Source organism: Misgurnus anguillicaudatus, chromosome 22 (genome assembly GCF_027580225.2).
Source record: "Misgurnus anguillicaudatus chromosome 22, ASM2758022v2, whole genome shotgun sequence".
Classification (NCBI taxonomy): domain Eukaryota; kingdom Metazoa; phylum Chordata; class Actinopteri; order Cypriniformes; family Cobitidae; genus Misgurnus; species Misgurnus anguillicaudatus.
Window position 1 is genome coordinate 53,058,865 of NC_073358.2, and position 20,328 is coordinate 53,079,192.

Here is a 20,328-nt window from a genome sequence, read left to right on the forward strand (position 1 = left end):
AAGGTGGACGCAGCGATGTCCTCCTGTGTGCCCGGCGTGCCCGATTTATGCTGGCAAGCTTGGGATCCCCCCGTCTCCTGACATCATTGTAGTGCTTGGCGCAGCTGATGAGACAATTGCGGCTATTTCCTCTCACGCCTGTTTAACAGACGCTGATTTGAGCGGGTTTCTCCCATCCCCATACAAAACAACTTCTCTGTCTTTGACTGCTCTTACAAGAACGTGGGTCTCCTCGGCAGTGAACCGCTCCTGGCGTGCGCCTGTCAAATCCGTCAAAATAATAGCAACCCGCCATGGAACTTGCGCCCTTGCGTTTAAAGGGAATGTTGGATAGCGTTCTGATTGGTTTATTTGACGTTACGCCCAAACCACACCTATGAATAATGAACCTACTTCAGACCAACCCCTTATTGATTTGCGCCCGGCGCAAGACTTATTTCTCCCGCCGGGAAAATAGCAACAGCGCCCAAGATCCGCCCACAAAGTCACTTGCGCATTGCGCTTCGGACTTGCGTTTCAGATCGTTAAAATAGGGCCCCATATCTTAAAATACACCAGTGCCTTTTGTTTTGCTTCAAAATGCACACAAGTAATGTATTTAGTAAGGCATGTTTGTTAAAACTAGTTATATTTCCTAATTAAACTATAAGGCCTAGTCCTGTTTTAAACTAATTCCTGTAACCACCCCTATTATCTTTAAATATAATTTCTTGCCATTTTTTATGTGCCCCTCTGGTAAAACACTGGCCCCTCCTTGGCCCCCCTAGTGAAATTTGTCTAGAACCGCCACTGTGTACAGTTGATCATGTTATTGTCCACTACATCTATTTATATATTTTCAACATTGTCCAGACAGCAAAAAACACTCTACAGATATTTATTAAAATCCTTTTAGGTTTTTAAGACTTCGTCAGTTTTTAATTAAATCCTCTCTCTAAAGAATCTTAAAATGTTGTTCATCAACAGCCCAACAGAAACTAATGAAGACATTTTTCAAGCTTTGGCCTCCAATTATTAATTACATTTATAATATAAAGTCATGTTCATTTATTTAACACAGCGTGTGATAATGTTTCTACATTAACATGCATAAGATCATTTAAAGCTTTACTGCTTCGTTTGTCCGCATGCAAAAAAACAGCAGCTAAATATCTTGAAGAGTCGATGTTTCTGTGTCATCCTTGCATGATGGACTTCATCTACAAAAGGTTTTAACAACATTTATTACAATTTTAATCATTTTTTGTGATTATTATTGTAATCATAATTTATTTTATGTCCTCATATAATGAAAAACAAAAGGAAACCATTTAAGCTTCTAAAAGGCTTCATTTTCATATTAAAAGAGTAAAAAAATTATATTCCTAATAGGGATATTTGTAAAGTTTTTCAGTCAGAATATTTAAAAAAATATGAATTGATTTGAGAATTAAGATCCCATAAAGAACATTTTTAAATAGCATCTTATCCAGCTACACAGAGACAAAACAGACTAAAATGAAAAACAGGTCGAAATTTTTTTATACTACGCTGCTTCTGAGAAAAAAATATTTTTAGATATTTGTTGTTTACTAAAAAACTTTTACACTCTATAATGTAAACCCAAATGTTAACAGCCCATGGGTTTTTATTTCTTAACTATGAATCTGAGGTTATCTGTGAGTTGGACAGCATTAAAGCAGATTACTCATGTATGGTGCCGTTGAGAAAGAACCGAGACAACCGACAAGAATTCTCTGCGACATCTCAACGTGGAGACATCTGGTTGGAGGATCTAGCAGAAAATAGTAATCTGCTTGGCACACTTATTTTAGGAAAGGAAGCCTGTGGGTGCATGTCGTCTTATTTTAGGTATTCCTTTCTTCAATTATATATTTATTTACCTGCTATTTTTTGTCTCTCAGGAAGTAATGTTTCTTTACGGTTGGTCACGGCTTGATTATCAGGATTACTGATGATTACCGTGATGCTCGAGAGAAAATCTGCAGTCTCGTGTTTCACTAGCACAACCTCTTGTTCATCCTCATCCTGTGGCGCATCATCACCTCTCTGATGTGATTGGCTGTGACACGCAAGGCCTCTGGATGTGATGTGAATAAACTGAGCACCCGCGACAGAGCAGGAGGATACAGGACGCTGTTCAGACTGCCCCGCATCAACATACACACAGTACCAAAAAAGCTGGGGCATCTTCTTGAAATGTTTGTACTATCAGTTATTTTCTCCAGCTCATTTAACTCCTCAAGGAAAATATGAAATAAAACAAATCACTGCAAGCTCACTGCTCTTACACTCTTAAGAAAAAAGGTTCTTCAAAGGTTCTGAAACGATGGTAAAGGTTCTAAATAGAACCATAGCTTACTGAAGAACCATTTTTTGCTGAAATGGTTCTTTGTCTTGGCAAAAGGGTTCTTTATTTCCCTCCTTTTTTGATTTTAAATTTAGTCAGTTATAGATCCCTTCAAGGTTTGTAAACATTGAATGATTATCGGGTGCGCGCGCAGCACGGGGTCGAACTGTTCATACCATTTAGGCTTTATAATTTAATCTAACAGTGCTGAAAAATGATGACTTACCTCAAATGAAGTGAGCACTACAAACACAAGCCTCTTTGATCTTTGCATTGTCCCAGTCTGCACGTTAATTGCTTGCAGGCGCAGATGTTGTATTTTTTTGTTTTTGAGATTCTGCATGAATCGCGAAAACTTAACGGAAGACCTCGTGCGATTTTCACAGCCCACGACGTAAGTAGGCATTTTTGACAATACCGAATAATACGCAACTCAATCAGCTGTAATGACTTTTCTGACCCCGACATGCGCAGTGAGAACAGCCTGTGACGTGAACCGTGAAGGGGTCTATTTTCAAGCTGCCTCTTGATTATTTTCACCTGTAAAAGCTCTGAATCATCAGTCCTGCTGAACTGCCTGCAGACTAACACCCAAACAGGTAAGAGAGGAAAATAATCATCATTTACTGTTAAAAACATTTTGAAAATTGAAGTTTTGTGTGTTCTTATTGTAATTTATTTATTTTATAACAGGTAAACTTTATACTGTAAGCTTCATTCCCTTTAAAGCAGGTAAGCTTCATACTGTTTTAAATGATAGGAGACTCTGCTGTAACAATGACTTAATGATTTGTTAAAGTGTTATAAAGCATATACATGTATATTTTACATTAAGTTTATTAAACTAATTATGAAAAGAATGTGGTACAACATGTGTTTAGTTTTTTTATTGATATTTCAGAGTTTTTATATGTGAGGTAATCTTGCTGGAAGTGAAGGCAGTGCGTATGACCGCTTGATATGAGAGACACATTCTATTTTTAAAGTTGATGTATGCATGTTACTTTCAATCCTGGCATTAAAATAATAATTTTTACTGTTTAAACATTTTGTAAATTGAGGTTTTGTGTGTTTTTGATGTACTTTATTTCTTTTATAACAGGTCAACATACTGTAAGCTTCATTCCCTTTAAAGCAGGTAATCTTCATATTGTTTTAAATGATATATTTCAGGGACTCTGCTTTAACAATGACTTAGGATAATGATTTGTTATAGGTTTGTTATAAAGCATATACATGTATATTGTACATTAAGTTTATTAAACTAATTATGAAAAGAATGTGGTACAACATGTGTTTAGTTTTTTTATTGATATTTCAGAGTTTTTATATGTGAGGTAATCTTTTTGGGAGTGAAGGCAGTGTGTATGACCGCTTGATATGAGAGACACATTCTATTTTTAAAGTTGATGTATGCATGTTACTTTCAATCCTGGCATTAAAATAATAATTTTTACTGTTTAAACATTTTGTAAATTGAGGTTTTGTGTGTTTTTGATGTACTTTATTACTTTTATAACAGGTCAACATACTGTAAGCTTCATTCCCTTTAAAGCAGGTAATCTTCATATTGTTTTAAATGATATATTTCAGGGACTCTGCTTTAACAATGACTTAGGATAATGATTTGTTATAGGTTTGTTATAAAGCATATACATGTATATTTTACATTAAGTTTATTAAACTAATTATGAAAAGAATGTGGTACAACATGTGTTTAGTTTTTTTATTGATATTTCAGAGTTTTTATATGTGAGGTAATCTTGCTGGGAGTGAAGGCAGTGCGTATGACCGCTTGATATGAGAGACACATTCTATTTTTAAAGTTGATGTATGCATGTTACTTTCAATCCTGGCATTAAAATAATAATTTTTACTGTTTAAACATTTTGTAAATTGAGGTTTTGTGAGTTTTTGATGTACTTTATTTCTTTTATAACAGGTCAACATACTGTAAGCTTCATTCCCTTTAAAGCAGGTAATCTTCATATTGTTTTAAATGATATATTTAGAGGACTCTGCTTTAACAATGACTTAGGATAATGATTTGTTATAGGTTTGTTATGAAGCATATACATGTATATTTTACATTAAGTTTATTAAACTAATTATGAAAAGAATGTGGTACAACATGCGTTTAGTTTTTTTTATTGATATTTCAGAGTTTTCGTATGTGAGGTAATCTTGCTGAGAGTGAAGGCAGTGCGTATGACCGCTTGATATGAAAGACACATCCTGTTTTTAAAGGTGATGTATGCATGTTACTTTCAATGCTGGCATTAAAATAATAGTTATTTACTGTTTAAACATTTTGGAGATTGTGTGTGTGATCTTGTGGCACATTTACTTGTGATAACAGAATTATTTTTCTCTATCTGTTGTAGGTGGATCATGAGTGAAGCTCTGCAGGTCTGCCATTTCCCTTTCTTATCTTACTCTTATCTGACTAAATGTTCAGCATCATTGCAACAAAACAAAGAACATTGGATGGAGTATTGGAGTATTGGATGATCCCGTAAAGAAAATAATATGGACTTTTTTGGTGAGATTCTACAAAGATTGACACAATCCTTTTGACTTTTATTTTTACAGTTAATAATGCATTATAAACATCCCATTCATTTGTATTCTATGTCATCGATCTGTTTGTGCTAAAATGTATACATCTGAATGTAATGTCAAAATATGTTAATATTCAGGATTTATTATCATTTGCATGTTGATGTTGCATGTCATGATTTTATTGATTTCATGTAATTGTTGTCTATTTAAAATGATTTTAATTGCCAAATTTGATTGTTAATTTATTTAATATTGAAGCTGTTATTTAACAGCCATATCTTATTTGAGTAGTGATTTGTTATATTTGCATAATAATTAATATATTTATTCTAATTGTGATTTTAATGCACATATTTATTATTGTATGACACCTCATGTAATGAAAAAGTGAAAATAAAAGTATGTTCTGATGTCTTGCAATTCTGTTTTTAAACTGTTAAACCTTATAAAGTGCTGTAAATAAGAAAAAACAAATAAAAAATAATCCTCCTGACTGCTGATAAATGAAAGGGTTCTTTATAGCACCACTGAGGTTCTATTTAGCACTTTTTCAAGGCAAGGTACTATATAGAACCATCTAAAAAAGGGTTCTATATAGTACCAGAAAGGGTGCTGCTATTGTTACAAGCTGAAGAACCCTTATTTGGTACTATATAGAACCATTTTTCTTAAGAGTGTAAATAAACAGCATTCAACAGAGAGTTTGTGTAAGCAGGGGGTCACATGAGAGGAGGCAGAGCTCTGATTGGCTGATTATCCTGTCAATAGGACAAAGCCAAACTGTGCTGATTGAGATGCGTTTTGTTCGATCGGATCAGAAGTGGACAACACTAAAGACAGGTGTATTCGGAGTTTAAACCGTTTACAGCTCATCCACTTTCGACCTCAGAGGTATTCGGAAACGCATTCGACTGGATTGCTTTTGTGGTGTAGATGCGCATGTCATTGAATATATTCATACAGAATACTGTCCACATTCACTATAAACAATCATTTAGGGGATCTGTTGCCACTACTTAATTTAATGCATTAGTGCAAGAAAAAAATTGAAATAATTGATTTATTGAAACTTTTTTATTGAGTTGTCCTGACATAATGTTAAGAATTACATCAACGTAATATTGTGTGTAACTTCAACTTAAATGTTTGTTCAAAACATTATTTAAGTTGTAGTAATTCACTGTTATTAGCTTGATAACTTGATAACTCAGGTTTTAGGTTCCCAGCATGCTTCTCGCAGGACTTGATAGTGAGAGTAAATGTAGAAATATGGTTTTATTTTATGTATTTCTAGATGAAAACAAGAGAAGACTGATTAATGTTTAATACTCTTTACTTTGTTTCTGTCATGTTGTTAATTTTTAAGAGGTTACCATTGTGTTGAAGAGTGGAGCATTCGCTTAAGTTGAAAACAAACTCAGCAAGCTTGTCTTACATGCTGTTTCAATTAAAAGGCATTTTGCTAAAAATCCTAAGGTTGTCTTCTGCAACCTGACAAGTGTTGTTCATTAAAAAAGTTTGAATAGTTTTAGTAGTTTTGTGTAAACCAATGTCCACAATTGAATAAAATTTTAAATAATGTGAAAAAACAAGTTAGAACAACTTAATTGTTAAGTTTCAGTATATCACATACAAACCATAATGCATAATCTCTAGCGACTTACTTGTTGGTTGAACTTAATTTCAGAAGTAGTTGTCTTAACTCAAAAAACTGATGCAAACTGTTTCATATTTTTATTTTTTGTTGTTGAGTCCAAACAATATTTTTTGTGCGTTTCTTGATCTAATGTGTTATTTACTGAGCACAATGTTTTCCATTCGTCCTGACGTCTAGCGTGTTCGGCGCGGTCTTTCGGCTATCAATGCTAAAACAAAATGGCTGCTCAGTTGTGAACGTCAATGTGTCTCTTTCTCTTTCATCCAATTGTGATCCGATCAAAATGCATCTTAATACTATGTGTGGCCTAGTTTCTACTATTTGTACTAAATTCATCCAATGATCTGTTTGTGTCCTGCAAAAGTAAATCATTCAGGTTTAAACAACACTGAGTAAATAATAGTTAATGTTTTAAAAAAAAAAAAAACATACAAAAATGTACAGTTTTTAGATATTTTGAATTTACACCACAATGGTACTTGACCTCGTCGTTCACCACACCACAACAAACCTATGTTGTTGTTGTTTTTTTAAATGAATAATGTTGATAAATCATTGAGTCCACCTACACAGCGTGGGCATGCTGTAAACTCTCATCTAAGCATCACGTCTCTACAGTACTAATAAAAAAACTACTTTCTCATCAGAGTTTGGGATATATTATACACCTGTGTGTTCTCATTACTGTCATCATCAGTGATTCTGTATCTCTCTCATGTATTTATTCTGCTGTGATGATAATTTCACATTATTAGGTGAGGGAGATCGTCATCCACCCTGCTGCTTGTGTTCGGAGCGAGAGATTCAGCTCATAACTCCTATTTAATCCCTGAACAGAGAACTGCAGTCTCAGACGGACTCATGCGTCTGTAAATATATGACCGGCTGCAGCAGTTTATTCTTTCTTTCTGTCCTCCATTTAATGAAAGATGCCAAACACTCGTCTCTTCTGTAATCTATTCGCTTTCGAACTACACACATTTTAATAAGGAAAACTAAAATGCAACAAACTAAACAACATAAAATATCAAAACGACAGGAAGAAAAAGAAATAAAGATAGAGAATGTCTGTAGTTTTCATGCACAAGTCCTCAGCCCATCTCCTTCTCCTTCTTTCAGCTTCATTTACGTTTCACTTTCTATCACAGATTTCATCCTTCCAGTGCTTTTCCTGCTCCTAACATATTCCTGCCTCTCTCCGTGGAAAGAGATTTACAGTGACAGTTTAATGAATCTAACATTTCTTAATGCTCTGTGTCCTTGTGGCAGGATCGCTGACCCTCAACTCTCTTCCGTGTACTCCATATGCCAGCTTGCATACGGGCGGTTTACAGCTAAATGATTCATAACTCAAACATATCACTTTTATTAAAGGCTTTACACGCCTCCCGTGAGACAAGACTGCTCAGAAATCTCATAGCATCTCACTTTAAGCTGCGGTTTAATAGCTTTACTCATAAAAATATCCCTGTAATTCGGAGAGGCGCAAAATCCTGCTGATCTCAGACCTGTGTCTGTTGTGCATGTGAGCTGGTTTAGATAAGGAAGAGTGAATGCAAGTTTAGTACAGGGCTGGGTGCTATAACCAAAATCTAAAATGGTGGTCTGAGTAATTATATTTCATACAGACAAAATATGCCAACAAATAATTACTTCTGCTTATATATAATATAATATACATATAGTATGGGGCTGTAAATGCTTCGGTCCTTTGAATTATTTGAAAATAACGCACACCCGCGGTGTAGCTCTGCTTAACGTTGTGCCGGATTACCAACTTGGCTGTGCATTACTTTTTAATAATCATCGTCAATTATTCCTTACATTTATCACATGCATACGTCATTTATATTAGAAAAGGGCAACAATGAAATCATACAATCATACAATAACATGTAATTCAAGCCAGCATAAGTTCTGAGCTCGTCAAGCGATGCTTTAGAAGCACAGTGCAAACAGGCTGGGTTATGCTAGTTAATGCCAATTTATTGCTGGTTAGCATATTTAGCGGAACCTTCTGGTTAAGATGGTTTGCTAGTTCAGAGACCTGGTGGGTTAAGCATATCCAAATGACTATTAGCAAGTTTAAATCATATCTTCATTAAAGCATTTCCTGAAAACCAACTCATTCACCCCCAGCCTTTTTTTTAAAGTTGCCCTATAGCATTTTTTGCGATTTTCGCAAAAGTTTCACAAAATGCCTTCCAGGAAAACGTTCTTCTATAAATATATACAAATATATCAATAAAAGAATAGACCCTTACTTTCAAACAAACAAACAAAACGAGGGGAAAACGTTTCATCCTATCTTCATTTGTTCTCTTTTATAACTTCTCAAATATGGGTAGGTTTCTTCAAAAATATAAAATTTTGAAGATATAAGATAAGATATAACTGAGATAATTGCATTTTTTGTAAAGGAATTTTGTTAGAGATCAGATTCAGAACGATGATCAAAACAAACACAGTTTAAATGTTGAAAAATGTGTTTTTGCTTCAGTCGTTTATAAAATCCACCTTGTGGATAATAGCGGAATTACAGATTACCGTAAAAACTTGTCAGGAAAGCATCATTGGCAGGGACAATTTTTGTCTTAATTGACGAGATAACTTGTCAATGTCGGGGAAAGAGTTAAACAGAAAGGCTCCATAAGTGTTATTGGACGGTTGCTGCTGTGCTCAACGAATCATCAAAGCTTTCAAAATTCAGAAAAGTCTATATCTTAGATTAGAAAAACCTGCTTTATATCACAGTGCAAACCATATTGCATAATCTCTAGCGACTGATATATTTCTAATGTCACACATGTAACGTCACACTAGCGTTATGTTTCCACCATATGTCTGTAGGATGCGGGAAGCGGCACTAAATGCAAACGAAGCCATTTAAAGAAGAAAAAGTAGGAATCTTCATTAAGGTTGGCATTGATGTATCCCTACGGAGTCTCAGAGAGACAGGAGTGTATTTCACTGTCAGAGGATGCCATTCAGCAAACCTCAAATATTCAGTGCTAAAGCTCTCAGTTAATGCTGCATTACAGTCACTCATTCATAGAGAAACCTTTGAATAGGGCACGCTGAGGATAGGATTGTTATGTAAAAGTGTGTCAGATCGAATTGGTGAAGCATGCTTAACTTTACCGGACAAGACCGTGCAAGCAGAGAGACGGAGAGAAAGGTAGACGCGGCGAGATATATTTAGAGAGCCGCTGAAGTGAGGAGAGACAGGAGGAGGCCAAAGAGAGCACGACAGGCAGACAGCGACGACGAGAGACATTACACCGCTGGAAAGACGTGAAATGACAACGCATTTTAAGAAATACCAGTTTTTCTCTTGCTTGTATATCACAAAATATAATGCAATGAAAAGTGTGTGTGCTTTACTCTTCAACATGAAGCTTTCTGTCAGAGGTGTTGCAGTAGGGTTTGAATTCTTCATCTTAAAGTAAAGGCTTCCCTTTCATAAGAGGAACTTTAGTTCACCGGATCTCATTTCTCATTCTGCATATTCAATCTGGCTTGATTGTGATTGGGGTGGTTTCTCAGACAGGGTTTAGATTAATCCAGGACTAGTCCTTTTACAAAAACAATCAGTGTTGGGGTAATGCATTAAAAGTTTTCTGAAGTAACGAGTAAAGTAATGCATTGGCAGTGGGGCCTCTGGCCTTAGTCAAACGAGTTCTGTTTCCGTTTCTAAAATCATTAACTATATGTAATACCTTAAAATAGTATGTCATACAGAACCGTTTGCCACTGTACGTTAGCATTAACGACGGCAGTGGGGCCTCTGGCCTTAGTCAAACGAGTTCTGTTTCCGTTTCTAAAATCATTAAGTAATACACTTAACCAGCAATAGTTAGCCTGTCCGGAACCGAGCTGACTAAAACCACATTACTGTGTGACACTTGTTTTCTATGTGAACGGCCCCTACGCTAGGCCTGTCGCGATAAACGATAAATCGATGAATCGCACGGTAAATAAAATGAGCTCGATCATTTTTTTTAGGCCGCGATAATTCACATTTGCATGCTTGTTTGTTTTCCTTTTCTCTCTCTCTCTACCAAAGAGACTGGATGACCGCTCCGTGCAACGAGTGACAAGGAGTGAACCCTCGTCAGTCATTTGTCAGTCGCATGATCTGTGTGGGGAGGGGGGACTCCTGGCGTAGCCTATCACAGTAGGCGTACTGAGGAGGATGAGCGAGCGCCGCGTGAGGAGTGTAGCAGGAGAAAACACTAGTTGAGACGAGAGTTGGAGAAAAAGATGGATTTACTAGAGGCTGTTTACACTTGTCATTAACATGGGTTTTCATCGATCGGATCACAATGTTTTACGTCTTTTGTGACTTTTCTGACACAAGGTGAACAGTGCTATTTTTAGCCTTTCATTGATAAACTAAAGCGGGTGATCTCCGCAGTTTCATTTAGCAAGCGTGTGAAAGTTGCGCGATCTTATTTCATCAATTGTGCTGAAAATTCAGAGAAAGCTCTAACATATACATGTAGAAAATAATGTGCAGCATGTTTACTTGCTAAACAAGCAGTGGACATAATATTAGTTTGGGTCCATATAAACTCATAATTACTCCCGCTGGCGTTTAAATGACAGCGGAGAGACTTGCCCACCGTCTCGATAGACCACCCCTCACAGTATTCAGGACAGAAGCGGTCGAAAGTGGACAAAAGAGACGGATTTAAATACCAGGTGTAAACGTGATATGTCTCTCTCGTCCACTTGTGATCGGATCAAAAACACATCTTAATACCAAGTGTAAACAGCCAAGTTTCAAAACCAAACGCTACAGCTGCAGTGTGGGAGTACTTTGGATTTAAACCTAATGACCGAGGTGAACCACTAACCTGAACGAGCCGTTATGTCGCATTTGTGGTAAAAACGTAGCACTTAAAAGTGGCAACACGACAAACATGCATATGCACCTAAAACGCAATCATCCTGTTATTTTGTTCATTTCTTGTGGATAGTTAAAATGTCTTCCAATTCCAGTATTACTTATTGTTTCGAAATAAAAGTTTATAGAGCTTTGAAAAGGTGTATCTGCATTATTATAATGGTCCCGGAGCATCAATTTTATCGTCTATCGCGATAAATTCTGAGGCAATTTATCGTCTAGCAAAATTTGTTATCGTGACAGGCCTACCCTACGCTAATAAGATTTTGTGTCTCTCTCCCTGTCTCGTCCTTGATCCCGAGGACGAGACAAACAGATCCAGTTCCGGTACATGTGAAAGTCGGCACACAACTGATCTACTAGCTGTTCTTCAACGTGATGTCCAGCTGATGCCTGACCAAAGACCACCGGCAGAACCCACTTAATCTCCGCTCAATCTCCTTCCGTTTCAATGTGTATATATATATATATATATATATATATATATATATATATATATATATATATATATATATATATATATATATATATATATATATATATATATATAATTATATAATATATATATATATATATATATATATATATATACCTCCCAAGGGTTTTTTCCTCCTATGACTTTTTTTTACTTCCCCGGCTAAAATTCCGGGGGTTTTTTCTCCTAGGGGGTTTTTCAACCCGGGGAGGCAGCCTTTTTGGGCTTAACTTCTATACGTTACATTAGTAATACGTTTGTTTATAATGTTGATTTATAGCCGTAGCAAATTTAACTGCTTGTGCTATCGTTTATTATGTTGTGCTATCTGTCGATTTTCTGTGCTTTTCACTGCATCTATTATGTAAAGCTGCTTTGATACAATTAGCAAATTGTGAAAAGCGCTATATAAATAAAATTGAATTGAATTGAAAATTACTTTATAAATCTACACATTAACAGGGCTCGAAATTGCGCCCATTTTGGTCGCATATGCGACCGAAATTTTATCTGTGCGACCTTAAAATATATTTGGGAGCATTTGTGCGACTGCCCATTTTGTTGTGACGCGAGTTGATTGTGATCCTGCGTGCTGGCGCTGTCCCAGGTTCAGTGTTCTCTCCAATGATACATAACCAATCAAATTTCACCATTAAAGGAACACGCCCACATTTTGGGAATTTAGCTTATTCACCGTATCCCCCAGAGTTAGATAAGTCCATACATACCTCTCTCATCTCCGTGCGTGCTGTAACTCTGTCTGACGCAGCCCCCGCTAGCTTAGCTTAGCACAAAGACTGGAAATGCATGGCTCCAGCTAGTATACTGCTCCCAATAAGTGACAAAATAACGCGATCATTTTCCTATTTATGTGTTGTGATTTGTATAGTCAAACCGTGTACAAATAACAAGGTGATATGAGACACAGCGATCTTTTAACAGTATACATACTGAGAACTATATTCTCTGAAGACGAAGCACTGCCGCATGGGCGGAGTGATTTGCACAACTCTGACCGAATTCTCTGCTCCTCACCAGGGGCTTCTCGTGTGCTGCGAGCAGATCACTCCGCCCATGCGGCAGTGCTTCGTCTTCAGAGAATATAGTTCTCAGTATGTATACTGTTAAAAGATCGCTGTGTCTCATATCACCTTGTTATTTGTACACGGTTTGACTATACAAATCACAACACATAAATAGGAAAATGATCGCGTTATTTTGTCACTTATTGGGAGCAGTATACTAGCTGGAGCCATGCATTTCCAGTCTTTGTGCTAAGCTAAGCTAGCGGGGGCTGCGTCAGACAGAGTTACAGCACGCACGGAGATGAGAGAGGTATGTATGGACTTATCTAACTCTGGGGGATACGGTGAATAAGCTAAATTCCCAAAATGTGGGCGTGTTCCTTTAAGTTATTGCGTTTAATGAAGACCACAGATTGGCTAATATGATCCGGATTCAAATGTAACTCCACCACCGGAAAATACGAGTTGACGTTAAACCTTTCAGAGAGAGTGGCTTAAAAATTTCGAGTGTCTCCGCTATGAAAATGTAACTTACTGTGTTTACTGTAAATCCTGTAAAACGGCGTTAATGGCGGAATCAAAACATTTTAAGCGCCAGACGTACCTTGCTTAAACATAGCGAAAGTGCCAAAAACACAAGACGTGTCATGACAAATGTGTTTATTATTGATGTAGACACTGACCTGTCTATCAAAGTGTGTTTGATGGTGTATGTGCACATGCGGTGGTGAATGGACATTCCACAAACATCCTTGTGGTCCATGTTGCTGTGGAATACGACAATGCTGATGGTATGTTTTTGTTGTATTTTTTAAAACATTGCCTATTTAGTAGTAAAAGCATCCTGGTAATGCAGTTATCAATACCAATATATATTAGCCTTCTATATTAGGGTCACTTTTGTAATGTCACAATTAATAAAGCAATAAACCCCAAGAAGCAGTGGGTTACCAGTGCATTTTATAACAGCTAAGGGGCGTTGTTAGGCACGACGCGAAGCGGAGTGCCTAAACCCCCTTAGCTGTTATAAAATGCACTGGTAACCCAACGCTTCGAGGGGTTTATTGCGTTTATAAAACGGTTACTTCATATGCATAACGTTAGCGGGATTTTATAAAATAAAACACAAATAAGTTGTAATTATATTAGTATAAATATTACTCTTCCGCCAAACAAAGTAGTTCCTCAGAATCAAGTGTGGCTGCAACAGAGCGCAGTTCACAAACAACAGAGACGCAGCAAAGACACAATGAAAATATGATTAAAGACTGTGGTGTTTATTTCTATATATCAACATTCATCTAATTTATACATTAACATTTATATCGTGCAACTGTTTAAGTGATGATCTAATATGTTTGTAAGCCTGCTAAACTTTTTCCCCGTCAGCGTTTTTTTTAAGTTGCCACCCAGTTTTAGTTAAATGCCTTACAGAAAAATGATCTTCTTTAAATAAACATAAGATATCAAATGAAAGAACAGTCCATCCGCTTTCCAACAACATCAAAAAACTTTCATCCTACCTTCATTTGTTGTCTTATCAGTTATCACCTCTCAAATTTTCAGCTAAATGCGGAGATAATTCCATTTTTGTGAGGAACTTAGAGATCAGATTCAGAACCTGATCAAAACACACGTCACGCTAAATCCACCACAACGCTGTTGTGTCGAGTGAATGCCTCCGTGTTTAAGTTGTGTAAGATTGCCCTCTAGTGGATAATAGCGGAAATATCAATAAGACAAAAAATACCTCAGAGAACGTTTTCTCTTTATTGACGAAATGTTTTATTTATTGACATTTATCTGGATATCGCCATAATTGTGCAAAGGTAGAAAAATTAAAAAATGATTAAAGACTGTGGTGTTTATTTTCATTAATCAGTACGCAGCAACAGTGGCGCAGTGATACTTGTGATGCGGTCTGAACCGTGGGTTTACCGGGGTATTTTATCACGGCTTAGAACGCGTTTCAACCAATCAGAATGAAGAACCAGAACGAGTCGTTTTATAATCAGTGTTTTACGTGTGTGCTAGATTTTCTATGTAATCTTAATCATGTTACCTGTAATTGTCAAATTATTATTGCTGCTATACTATTTCAACAGCATTTGGGTATTAATTTAGGAATTTATGCAGCAAAAAAAATACTTTTAAATGCTGGCCATAGGACGTGTAAAGCCCGGTGGTGGTGTTTTATTTTTAATACAATAAATCTATTAACGTTTACATTGTAGTTGTGGTGCTTTTTAATTTTTGGATGGAGGCGCCTACATTTTTGCTGGTGCTCCTAACTCTTTAAAGTTGGAAGCACCAGTGCTACCAAATAAAAAAGTTAATTTTGAGCCCTGCATTAATATTTGAGTTACTTTAAAAAAAAAGTAATGCAAGTTACTTTTCAGTTTAATACGATAAATAATTTAAATTACACTGAACATAGTCATGTAGAATTACACACTCTATGTGTGCGCACCTGAGCGGCAACAGTTTGAGTCAGAAACTGAGATGGCTGGCCAGAGTTTAATATTTTTGCGAGGGTAATTTGCAATTTTTGAATGCAGAACTCAGTCATAAAAAACATCTGAAAAGAGATCAAGCCTCAGCCAAGTAAAAAAAGGAAAGTAACTTAAAAGCAACGTAAGGATTACTTTCCATGAAAAGTAACTAAGTTACGCAATTAGTTCGTTTTTTTAGGAGTAACTTAATATTGTAATGTAATGTAATATTGTAATTACTTTTAAAAGTAACTTTCCCCAGCACTGAAAACAATACTGATGTGTATCTTGAGACAAAACAACAGCAGTTGTTAAGATACGTCCAATGCTATTTCATGGCAATCGGTACGTATTTTACGAGATGGCAAATTCGTATTCATTCGTACGACCACATTTTTTTAATAATTTGATCATATAGTTTTGTATAATATTTTGCATTAATGTCAAAAGATTCTTATAAAAATTACACACTGCACCTTTAAGGCAGCTCAAACATGCATTGTAGTCTGGGACTAGGATAAGCTCTGTCCGGTAAACCACCCCATTATATCTTAAAGAGCAATTTTCATTTTAAACTGAGATGTGTCCCCAAACACAGCAGTAGATCTGAAATACCAGTAAGTTCTGTTAAATAAGACGTGATTCACCAATCGGATTAATTCCTTATTAGACTTTTGAACCCTGGTGCTTAGGGCAAACTTTGTGCAAATGTCTCCAATTTTTTGGCCATCTGAGCAATATCACAGTTAAAACCGCATGCCGATTCAAATTATAGACATAAGGCCTGAACAAAACCCTGAATTTAGATCGATTTCAAAAATGACATATGAAATCCTAACCCCATCTGCAGTCACTCATTACAATAGAAATCTTATTTTATCTGCAGAAATTATTTTGCAGAGAAACCCAGCGCTGAGTCAAGAGCACAAAGAAACTCTTACACACACCTACTCACGCTCATATGTGAGAGGACATTTACATAACAAAGACTGGAAAAGAAGAAGACTAAGATGAAATAAGACACAAACTCTCCTCATATTAAAAAGGAAGGCTGTGTTTAGGGGTTTATATGAAAACGTGAAAAGGTGCAGGATCACACATCTTTTACTTGTCATCGGGATTATTTTAGAGTAGTGTGGCGAACAAAGTACACAAAAAAATTCAGTCACCCAGCGTGAGGCATTAAAGAATCCCATTATTAAAATATTTTTAGAAGCGTCTTTCATTGAGATCATCAGTCTTACCAGCGTGAACAGCAGATGTCATGTATGTGCCACCCAGCAGAGAGAATGATGGGATATGACTTACACAAGAAACTTAAGCTCAACATTATCCATAACATGCTGTCCATTACTACAGAAAGTCACATCTATTCACAATGTACAGCAAGACTCCCTTATGACAATGAACCACAAACGTGATTACTATACTTAAATCATGGTTCCTACAAAATAACCATGCTTTCGCTACAAAAAATATATAATTAAACCATCATTTTGCCTATTGTTATCAATTAAGGTTGCAAAGTTCTGGAATTTTGGAAATATTCCAAATTGAAAAAGGAATTAAAGGGAATTAATTGTACAATTTCATTACATACAAACATTAGCTTCCTCGACATCTGACCCATATATTCCTGTCTAATTTCAATGGAAAGTTTCCAAAATTCCCAGAATTTTGCAACCCTATAATCAATACTACAGAAAGCCTTAATACCACATTTCAACCTTAGCATTCCCTACTGAAAAATCCAGCTAAAACCAGCATAAGCTGGTAGCTGGTTTTAGCTGGTTTTAGCTGGTTTAAGGTGATTTATGCTGGTCCGCCCAGCCTAACAAAGCTGGTCATGCTGGTGGGCCAGCTGGTATTCCAGCATGACCAGCTAAGTCCAGCTAGACCAGCTTAAAATGTGACCAAAACACACCTAGACCAGCTTGCTACACCAGCAAAACCAGCTTCCTACACCAGCAAAACCAGCTAAAACCAAGCTGGGGACCAGCTTATGCTGGTCTTAGCTGGATTTTTCAGTAGGGTTATTATCATGATATCTAATAAAAATAATGATTAACATGGCACATTTACTTAAAAAAGTTGTACATTTATTTTTCTTATCACATTGGTAGTAATAGTAAAGGTTTTGTAAACAGATTTTTGCAGTTACATCACGCCCCTTTCTAGTATTCTCTCACGTATCGAAGCACAAACGCTGTCGACGAAGTGCGAGTTGTTTTGAATCAGGAACATTTCTTTAATTTGAAATGCATTTCAATTCTCCTCACAGTAAACTCACAGTATGCTGCTGCAGTGAAGCGTGAGGTTTAAAACCGTGTCAGGCAAGGTCATTATGAATCCCACAGGTATGATGGTGATAACCCAGACATATTTTATAGTTTGTCTACTGCAAAAATGAGAGATGTGTGAGAGAGTCATTTATATCAGCTACATCCCAGGAAACACCTACACAGCAGAATAAACTACAGAGAGAAAACAACATATTAAAGACCTGATCGGTACAGAAAGAGACCAAGAGTCACTTGGGTAGTTTTAAAGCTGTGTGCAGTAGCATTTTGTGATATTGTGTTCCTGTAGAGCTCAGTGGTAGAGAGTTGCGTTTGCAGCGCAAAAGGTCATGGGTTGTATAGGTATAGGTTGAAATGCACTATAAGTCGCTTTGGATAAAAGTGGCTGCTAAATATATAAATATAATTTATTGCTTATCGACAAGAAAAGAGAAGAGATTTTCATTAGCTAAATTGCGCAAATTGTCATTGTCGATGAAAACACGTCAACTCCCATATCGCAAAAAAGTTTTTACGCTCGCATGAGGTGGAAAACGCGGCCGTCGGTTGGTTCTTGACACATGACATACGGTGCGCTTGCGGCATTCTGAAAAGTTGAGATGTTTTTAACTTGATGTGGTGCAGACCGCGCACCTACATGAAATAATTAACTTGAGCGCACAAAAGACGCAAAATGTGAATCGCCCCTTACTCTTCAGTTGAAATAATAATGCCGTGTGCTGTAGATGTGATATTAGTTAACCTACCAACATTAGTTGCATATCATCGGTTAATGGAAACATCGTCATTTTGCAATCGTTTTTTGTCGACATGTAGAAAATAACGCTAAAGTTTTGCGCAAATCTGTAATGGGCACGCAGCTACCGGTGACTATCCTAAGCTGTAACATCACAGGAAGACAAACGGCCAGAAGTGTCCACTCAAACATATATATATATAATCTATATTATAGCATGTAGTTTTAGGAACCACCCAAACTAAGCAACCCACTGAAGAGTCACCTGTTCAGTTCACTTCATACACCACATAACTACAACCTAATAAATCCCAATGTAATTACTGTAGCCAAATGAGAGTTTAAAGCAATAATCTTTATGAGGAAATACAACAGTCAAGCAGTTCATCTGTTGTGTATTAATGCGCTGTGTCACTGTGTGTTACATAATCCATAAACACTGCCTAGTTGAATCAGTATTTGTCCCATTTCTCATGATGTTAAACTACCGATGCGTGATATTGTCTTACTGCCTTGTTCATTGTGTGAGATCTCGAGGGTTTAATCACAAGAAATAAAACATCCACTAAATCGATTTGAAGATTTCGAGAAGTTATTAGGAAGAAGCTGAAAATCAGACATACCTTGTTCTTCATATGCTTAACAATGACTTTGCAACTGATCAGACAGTGTTGGCTTTAGTTTTCACACTCTTTGGGGTGGTTTCCCGGACAGGGATTAGCTTAAACCAAGACTAGGCCATTTTGAGGCAAAACAAAGAGCACTGAAGTATTTTAAGATACGTCAGTGCAAGTTGTTTTCAGTTTGGGCAGCTCTTGCATTTATTTTAGTCTAGGACTAGTCTAATCCCTAATGACTTGAATCTATGGAGCGCTCAAATAAGGCATCTATCTATGGCTGACACACAACGCTGGTGTTTAATGCATACATGTGCTGCTTTCATAAAGACATGTAAAAGTATTCTTGTCACTTCATGAAATAAAGATTGAACTGGTCTTGTTACATTTTAACAATATCTTTATTGTATGTGTCTTTTGAGTTGTGTATTGCATTGCTGTCTATGGGGGCTCAGAAAGCTCTCGGTTTAGGTCTTATGGGTGTGGAACGATGATTAATGACAAAATTAACATTTTAACCCTGTAACGGTGATAATCTACTGGTCGATATCCATAAACTGGTTGAAATCAATAAAAAAAATGCTATAAGAGAAAATGCTCCAGACAGATGTTTATAACATGCAACTAATTAAATCCACTATATTTAAGCGTAAGGAAAGATGATCGATCATCTACAAATATTCTGTATTAATTACAATATAATAAACGCTTGTGTATTCTAGTGAATCAGCTTTTAAAATGATTTTTGATACGCATATGAATCATCTACTGAGCGTTTCTTTCGGTCATAATCTAAATATGGCACATAATCTAATCAATACCATGTCAAAAGGCACTTAAGCATCTCATTTGGTGATGTAATATCACATAAACCGCTGGATAATAGCCTGCACTTTTAAGTGCTCTCCAAAAAAAAATCATGTCTACTCTTAAAGGCCGTCACAATGAAGAAACAATGGTGGAAAGGTGCAGGTACAGCATTTTAAACTAATTGGACCGCGCTAACCAGAGTTACCTCCATCCCTCGGGTCAATGGTTGTGTACGTGCCCTTAATGTTTTGATTGGTTGGATTATAAAAACAGGCTTCACCCAAATGTTTCATTTGGCACGTTGTTTAATTACGTGGTTCCGCCTGCTGGACCCGTCTCACACAGTAATGACCTGAGTCCAGCTCGCCCGCTCACACACCAGCTGCCTAATTACT

The 20,328-nt window shown here is 36.6% G+C and overlaps 1 protein-coding gene and 1 long non-coding RNA gene across 7 annotated transcripts in view; one reads left to right on the forward strand and one right to left on the reverse strand.

Annotated features, from left to right (window-relative positions):
- The window catches only part of LOC129439474 (uncharacterized), a 74,273-nt gene that overhangs the window by 51,459 nt on the left and 2,486 nt on the right, over positions 1 to 20,328 (reverse strand). The window lies entirely within an intron of this gene.
- Positions 4,281 to 5,022, forward strand: LOC129450345 (uncharacterized). Its single transcript, XR_012365517.1, has 3 exons — positions 4,281 to 4,328; positions 4,513 to 4,597; positions 4,735 to 5,022. It is a non-coding gene; the product is annotated as an uncharacterized lncRNA (long non-coding RNA).